Raw genomic sequence first — 8,899 nt, 5'->3', positions numbered from 1 at the left:
CATACCATTGAAGATATTTTTTGTGACATATAAAAGATGATCTAATACTAAACAAATGTTTAGCATGTTTAAAACATTGTTCACGGTATTTATGTAAAGTCTTCAATGCAAAAACAAAGAAAAACATAGAAAACAAAAAAAAAAACACAAAGAGAATGACGGAACCTTTCAAAAATGGGCGAAAGTTCCCTAAATACAATCCCCACTATAGCATAAGGTCCCTAAAACCGCATAAAACACAAGTGTTGTCCGGACGACCAATTAGGACGGACACCCTAGGCGAGTTGGTGTACTATATAGGTAATGATATAACATTATTGTACATAACTAGATCGACTGATGATTGGTGGTATGTACATGCTCGGCCTGTGTAAACTCGCGGGAGCTATTTGTCGCATATATGTGAGGCATAGCTAGCTCTGGCCGCGCGATCGATTTAGTGGGTCGTCACATTAAGGCTTTTTCTTGGAAGGTTCTTTAGATTGGTTTGGACTAGTTTAAGAACCTTCGGTGTGTTTTTTCTTCTTGATTTCTTTGTATTTATTTATCTGCTTTAGTTGGGTCCTTTTATATTTTTACATTTTCCCCCATTTTTCTTTGTCTTTTTATTTCATATAATTGTTTAACTTTTTTAAGACAAGTTGTACATTCAACATATAATCGCGAAACATTTTGCATACATGTTTGAAACATTTTTCAAGTCCATGATGAACATTTTGTTAAATACATATTTGAACATTTATTGAATACATTTGAAATAATTTTTAAAATTATGTGAACAATTTTTTTTTCAAAATTGTGTGAACACATTTTTGTCACTGTATAAACATCTTTTAAAAATGTCACGGACATATGTTCGAAACTTATGAGTATTTTTCAAAATGTCTTAGGAAGTTTTTCAATGGCATGATTCTTTTAAAATTATGTGAACATTTTTTACATGGTATAAATGTATTTTAAAAACACCACAATGTTTTTTGAGCTTGTGGACACTTTATAAATGTGACAATCATTTTTCCAGGATAGAAACATTTTTCTAATTACCCTACTCCTGCCGATCCGAATTAGTTCATACAGCCTCTATAGAATTTACGCAAGACATTGTATAGAGGTTGCCTCAACTAATTTAGATCTAAGGGATAACATATTTTTGACACTGGTTTAACATTTGTAAATTCAATGTGAGCGTTCTTAAATTTTTTAGTAAATTATGTTTTGAAATATATGTATTTAAGTATTACGAAAATATTAAAATTCGTAAAGAAAGCAAAAAGAAAAATTATTAACATAAGTTAACAAAAATGAACACTACTGGGGCGCTCCAATAATAGTGACCAGAGGCGTCCAGAGACCTACCTCGGTCTGGGCACCCCTATGTCTTGCTTAAAGTGAGACGTAGTAGCTTTGCGTCAGGACAGCTCTAGAAGTGCCTGTCCAGGCTCGCGGGAAGCCACAGCCTCGTTTCCTTGGTTTTTTTTCTTCGTTTCCGCTTTTTTTAAACTTTTGTTTATATACTTTCAAATATTCTAAATAAATATATTACGAAAAATACTTGATATAATATATTTGAAAAAATTGTTAACCATTTGAAAAAAATTAAACGTGTATAGAGAAATGTGTTAAAAAAATATACAATATGTATGAAAAAAAAGTTCATTATGCATTATTGTGCCTCTGTGCAACAAACCAATCATTTTTTGATATAATAAATAGTGTGTCACAGTGCTACAAAAAAAATATTTTTGACTAAAAATCATAACATAAACAGATGAGCAAGCAAACCTATCAGAAGTCCATAACAAATCATTGAAAAGTAATTTAAGATAGAGGTAATATTTGAAATTTTTAATCAAGCATTTAAAATGTTAAAAATATGTATGAAAAATGTTGACCATGTGTTAGAAAAATATTATACTTGTATTTAAAAATCATAAACATGTATTAGAAAAATGCTTTTGGCATATACAGAAAAGATAGCATAAAAACGAAAAAAACAAAGAAACACGAAAAGACAATGGAAACCAAAAAAGAGACAAAAGAAAACTAAAAAACCCCGGAGAAACAAGTGTAAAAAATAAAAACATTGAAAACTGAGAAAGAAACAAAGAAAAACAAAGTAACCCGATGAAAGCAGGAAAGAAAGAAACAAACCCAAAAAATGATGCAAAAAAAAAGAAAAAGGAAAAACAGTGAAAACCAAGAAGGAAAAAAAGAAAAGTAAAGAAAAAAAGGGAAAAAGAAAAGAACCCTAGTGAAAACCAAAAATGTAACAAAAACAAAACATATACAATAATATAATATACAGAAAATTAAAAACATTGAAAACAGTAAAGAAACAAAGAAAACCGTTAAAAAATAAAGGGAAAAAATGGGAGAAAAGCAGCAAAGAAAAAAGAAACCAAAAAAGAGATGAAAAACAAATAAAAGACAAAATAAACGACCGTGAACAAAAAAAATAGTGAGGCAATGAAGCATTCGACTCAGTTGATATAATAAATAGTGATCACGAACGAAGCAAAAAAGAAAAAAAAGAAACAGAAAACGGGCCAGCCTAGTTTCTTCGCAAGAACCTATTCCCTTCAGGCGAGAGCAGCTTGCATCTCGCGTAAAGCAAGATATACCTCCTGTGTTTCAGTCTTTGTTATAAGCGAGAGAAAGCGCTGTCCTGTAAATCTCTATGTACTTCATTGGATTATGCTCAATACAGATTTTGGTGGTGGCCTCTTGATTTCGGTGGACCAGAACGCCGGCCTTGCCCGCCCACACCTTCTCACCGGGTCAGGCCTGACAATATTGGCAATAGTTTGACATAGGCTATACGATGTTGTCTTTTTTTTAGGGTAAACATCTACTTTATTTAGGCAAAGTCCAAGACTTCGTCCGCGATTACACTTAGAATACAATCCGGAGGCAATAGCCGCCAAACCATACAAACACCATCACCTACATCTAGTCTAACCAAGGTGTGAGCCGCCTTATTTGCTGATCTTCTCCTCCAGGAAACCTTGCAGCCCTGCCAGCTACCCATAAGAGACTTGATGTCCTCTACAATAGCGCCAACCATCAAGAGATTTCTTCTTGCATCATTAATCATGCACACAGCCTCTTTGCTGTCCATCTCCACATGTAGCCACGGGAAGTGAAGTTCTCGCCCAACCTGCAGTGCTTTCCGACAAGCCATTCGTTCAGCCACAACAGGATTTAGCACATGAGGGAACAGGTGAGCAAGGGCGCCGCGGTAAGCTCCTTGATGGTCACGGAAAACAACCCCTCCACCTCCATCACCCGAGCTTATACCCACAGCTCCATCCACATTCGCTTTGATCCACCCCATCTCTGGCGGATTCCACCTTTCCACAGGTGGCGAAGAGGTAGTCCGAGGCCTCTTTGGCACAGCACTGCTCCATTCATCCATGAAACGAGAGACCGAGGCAGCAACCTCATGTGCATCTTGAATTCGAATGCCCTCCCTCGTAGCATTCCTAGCCAGCCATAGACCATATGTTCCTTGCATAAACATCTCTTTCTGCTCCTCTTGCGCCTCACCAATCCATGACTTGAGCCATCGCCCAATGGCATGGTTGGAAACGATCTCCACAAGCGGCATCCTAGCCGGAATACTCCTTTTCTTTGCAAGCTCTTGCCAGAACACTTGAGAGTGCGAGAAGCTCCAGAAGCGGTGGACCAGCGTCTCCTCCCTTCCACAAGCAGCGCAGGACACGCCTTGCTTAATACACCGGCGAAGCAGCTCCAACCCAGTGGCCAGACCATTAGACAGTAACCTCCATGCATGAATCTTAATCTTGTTTGGGGAATGTGTACTCCACAAGGCCAGCCAGCTTCGGTGATTAAGAAGCGACGAAGAACCTTCTGGCCGGCTCAAATTTACACGCCTTAAGCTCATTGCTAGGTGGTAAGCAGACCAAAATTGAACTCCCCAGATTTTGTATAGTTCCACGCACGAAAGTCTTGAGCCCCGACCCCACCCACCGGGATTTGGTTAATATCAGCAGCATCATCAGGGAAAAACATAGCATCAACGGCTGCATGATCCCAGCCATCACCACCAGGCGAAAGCAGATCCGCTACCCGAGTGATTCCATGCATGAACACTTGACCCAGTGGCCTCAACGAACCCTTACGAGGGATCCAGTTACCATGGTGGATTAGGATATCAGCCCCATCTCCAACACGCCAAACCAGCCCCTCCTTCAGCAAGTCATGACCATAGAGAATACTCCTGAAAGTGTATGATCCGTTCGAGGGGCAAGTAGCCTGCATTATTGCGGAGTCTTTGTAGTACCGCGCCTTCAACAGTCTGGCAACAAGTGAGTCCGGCTCTTGCATCAACCTCCATGCTTTCTTAGCTAACAAAGCTTGGTTGAAAGCCTCAAAATTCCGAAAGCCCATGCCACCATCACGTTTTGGAAGGCACATCTTATCCCATGCCACCTAATGAACCTTGTTGTCACCATGAGTTGACCCCCACCAGAAGTTAGAAGAGATCGTAGTCAGATTCCGACACATTTCTTTGAGAGTTTAAAACAACTCATGGTGAATGATGGAGTAGCTTGCAGCCCAGAGTTCGCAAGGACTTCTTTGGCCGCTTTCGAGAGCCCTTGTCCTTTCCATCCCAACACCTTCCCCCGAGCACTCTCCCTAACAGGCTTAAAGGTACCATATTTTGATCTGCCCACCACGGTTGGTAGGCCCAAATACTTCTCACTGAGTGCTTCAGAAGTAATACCAATGATCCCCTTCAACATGTCCTTATTATTTCAGCACAACCTTTACCAAAGAAGATAGATGACTTCTGTAAATTGACCTTTTGCCCAGAAGCATGGTCATAACAGTGGAGGATGTCCCTAAGAGTCTCCAGATTATCCTGTGTCTCTGGTAGAACATAGCAGGCAAGCCGTCTGGCCCCGGTGCTTTCGTAGCACCCATTTTGAATGGAGCACACTCAATCTCCTCGTCGGTTATTGGCGCAGTAGGCTCCGAGTTCATCTTCGTGGCGACAACTTCCTCCATCAGCCCCAAAACTTCATTAGCACCTGAGGAGCCTTCCGAGCTAAACAAGGTAGCATAGAAAGACACAGCCATGGCCCACATCTCTACATCAGTAGTGCACTTACTGCCATCTGCCCATTTTAGAGCACGGACAATGTTTTTCCGCTTGCAATGCGACGCACGGTTCTGAAAATACCTTGTATTCTGGTCCCCTTCTCTCAGCCACCCTACTCTGGATTGCTGTTTATACATAATCTCCTTGTGCTCATACAACTCTTGAAGCTGGCCTTCCAAATCACATACCTCCAGAGAGGTACCCGAGACCAGGACCCGTTTTTTTGCACCTTCGAGATCAAGCTTCAGCTTTGGCTATACGATGTTGTCTCTGCTGTGTTCAAATGACTCTTAAAAAATAAAAATAAAACCATGTTAAAATTATTAACTTAAATTGAAGGACACTTAGAGCATCTACAGTCGGACACTCAAACGTCCGGCGAACAGCCCGGTCACTGACCGGTCAAAAAAAGCGACCCAGACGGACGCCTCAAACCGGCCTCAAACGCCCTGCCTGACCGACAACTCTCTTATCCAACTCAAATCTGGGGCAGCTATGGGTGGTCCAGGCGCGACCGTGCGCGTCCGCAACGTCGGAGCTGACTCATACTGGCCTTCGTGACCCCTCATACATTCATCTCCATCCCTCCCAGTCCTAACCCTAACCACTCCATTCCACTCCCCTCCAGCCCACTCCGCCCCCAAAACTCCCGCCGAAGATCTCCAACATCCTTCGGCATGGCAAGCAGCGGATTCGAGTCCTTCATCAGCCGATGTGCGGACTGGGACCTCATCCCGGTCAGGCCAGAGGAGGAGATGGCCATCCGCATTGCGCTGCACAGCAACCACAAGGAGAATGGCTGACAGCAGTCAGACTCGATCCGCTGGGAATCCATCGCGTCTGCCTAAATGATGTGTGGATCCAATGCGGGGTGTGTCATCGCTGCCTTGCCAAAGACGGTGCGCTCCGTCTGGCGTTTGAATGCCTTGGCGGCGCCCATCCCCTTCGTTGGCTTGGTGACGGTGAGGCCATGTGTGGCCCGTCCGCTAAGTGTATGGAGCGGCGTGCCCATCCTGCAAGGCAGAAGGCGAGGCCGTGGTAGCCCTCACGGCAAACATCGGTGAGGCGGAGTCAGTCTCTCCGGCGGTGAGACGGATGGCCTGCAACCCCGGGCACCGCAGCCATGTCATGATGGATGTGTCGGCCTCCAATCACTCCGATCATGATGGATCCATCATCGACCTCACATCCACCGGTGACGTACTCCGATGAGGAAAGTAGAGCATGGGAGACGGCGGCTGATAACCCACAAATATAGGGGATTGCAATAGTTTTCGAGGGTAGAGTATTGAACCCAAATTTGTTGATTCGACACAAGGGGAGCCAAACAAGATTTGCAAATATTGGCAGCTGAGTTGTCAATTCAAGCACACCTGGAGATTAAATATCAGTAGCAAAGTGATCAGTAGCAAAGTAGTATGATAGTTTGACAGTAGTAGCAACAACAATAGTAACAGTAACATTGATAGCAATGATTTTGTAGCAAGTGCAATAGTGATAGTAGCAGTAGTAACTTAGCAGAAACAATATAAGAGAAATTTTGTAGGCATTGGATCGGTGAATTCTTGGATGATATTCATCATATAACAGTCATAACCTAGGGCGATAAGGCACTAGCTCCAGTTCATAAATATAATGTAGGCATGTATTCCATAAATAATCATACGTGCTTATGGAAAGAACTCGCATGTCATCTTTTGTCCTACCCTCAGCGGGGTCCTATTGGAAACTAGAGGATATTAAGGCCTCCTTTTAATAGAGAACCGGAACAAAGCATTCACTGGTACAGCGAGGTGCTATACACATGGATTTTAACCCCTTTCCGCGATGGCATTTGGAACCGCCGCCAAGTGAGTGTGGGTGATAGGGGGTCCTTCCCACACGACTCAGAAACCGTCGGGGATAGGGAGCCTTGATGCATACAGTTGCCCCTATATAACCGTTTCCAATGTCTTGGATATCCCAAATTCTTCATCATTGCTACTCGTTTGTGCTCGCATTGCCATGAAGTCGGAGTTTTGTGGTTTTACCTAAAACCAGGTAGGATCCAGGCATGGGAGTTTTCTAGGCACGTACCAAGCTGGCTCTACGTTTACGATGCCTGTCACATCACAAACAATTCATGATTATAAACCGTGTACGATAGGTAGACATTCACACACATTTAGTTTTCGCACACTGTATGTGATAGTGTCTAGCATCACACACGCTTTGCAAACAACAACTATGTGCATTGTTACAAACGTTTCCTCTCCGTGAACCATGTCGGATTATGATGTATATCGCACATGATGTGCTTTATTAACTGTGTGCACCGTAATGACCCACACACCATAATTGTTGCTGCTTTTTAAAATTGTACCTAATTTAAACTTGAAAGTAGGCTATAGCTTTATTCATATCCATCAGGTTCAAACAACCAATGCATTATTCGATTCACAGGTACATATGTTTAAGAATTACATAAGCACAAAATAAAGAATGATGAACCAAGGTTCTATACTTGTACTATTACAGATGGTAAAATAGAGGCGTCAGACATTCTGGTTGCTGAACAAGGTGAAGCGGAATGGCCTTATTGTGCTCTCCTGGATGCAAAAGGCACGCACGACTCTAGTCCAACCCCTTGTGATGGTCGGCCACCAATCATGTAGTTTGAGAGGTAATTTTGAGTAAACTGCTTCAGGATCCACTTCAAAGGATTTTTTTAGAAATTGTCATCTAACACAACTCATCATGGGCAGTAAAAAGAAGGCTACATGGTTCTTACTTACCATCCTGCAGTTCACTGTTGTCTTGCATAAAGTGTAAACAAATAGTTCGATTGACATCTTTTGACCCATTTTAATAACAATCTTTATCAGTTTCCTCACTTGATGCTGGTTCATGAATATCTCATTGCCCCATACGCGGAAAGGGTCGAAGTGTGGATCTTTGGCAATGACATATGTACCTAAAAGCATCAAGTCAATATTAGAAGCTAAACAAAAATTGCAAAATAATGTAGTACAACACTCCCTCCATCCCATTATATAAGATTTTATTACATGTATATCTACATATCATCAGAACATTAAGGTAACACTCTTCCTTGTTGCTATGTAGCCTAGGATTTTATATTTAGTCATTTAGTACAATGCATGTTGCTATGTAGCCTCAGATATATTAAATATGGCCCTAGTTAACCTACTGATAAATGGGTTACAAATATATTCAGTGAAATGTCCTATTCGATGATTAATCCCTTATCAGCCCCAGGCTATATGGTACCAGCTACTGATATCCTGAATAGTGAGTACATATAAGCAATGCGATGGAACTAACCTCGATGGAAAACATCACTATTCTCAGTATTGTCCTGAATGAGTACATATAAAGGCATGTTAAGCACAACAGGCTAAACATCAACCAAATATATCCATGGTAGACAACATAATCTACAAATCATAGCTTCAGTGTGCAGGCTTAAGCACGCTAGTTAAGCAAAACAAGAAGTGGAAAGGTGTGTTAACTGCATCAGACATAACATTTAAAAACAAGCAAATAATCATTCAAACTGGTATTGTGCAGGTCTAAAGTACACTAGTTATTGTTAAAAAATGAAAAGGCATGTTAACTGCAATATCCTTAACAGCAACCAAATATCGTAATTCATAGTGGTATTGTTGAAACTGTTATTGATGAAATTGAACTGCACGGCAAATACTTGCACTTGTAGAGCATCACATTGTGAAGAACTGAAATAAACAAGGCATAAGGCCATCTCTAGCCGAT

The sequence above is a fragment of the Triticum dicoccoides genome, chromosome 1B, assembly GCF_002162155.2.
Source record: "Triticum dicoccoides isolate Atlit2015 ecotype Zavitan chromosome 1B, WEW_v2.0, whole genome shotgun sequence".
Taxonomy (NCBI): domain Eukaryota; kingdom Viridiplantae; phylum Streptophyta; class Magnoliopsida; order Poales; family Poaceae; genus Triticum; species Triticum dicoccoides.
This window is presented reverse-complemented; position numbering follows the sequence as displayed.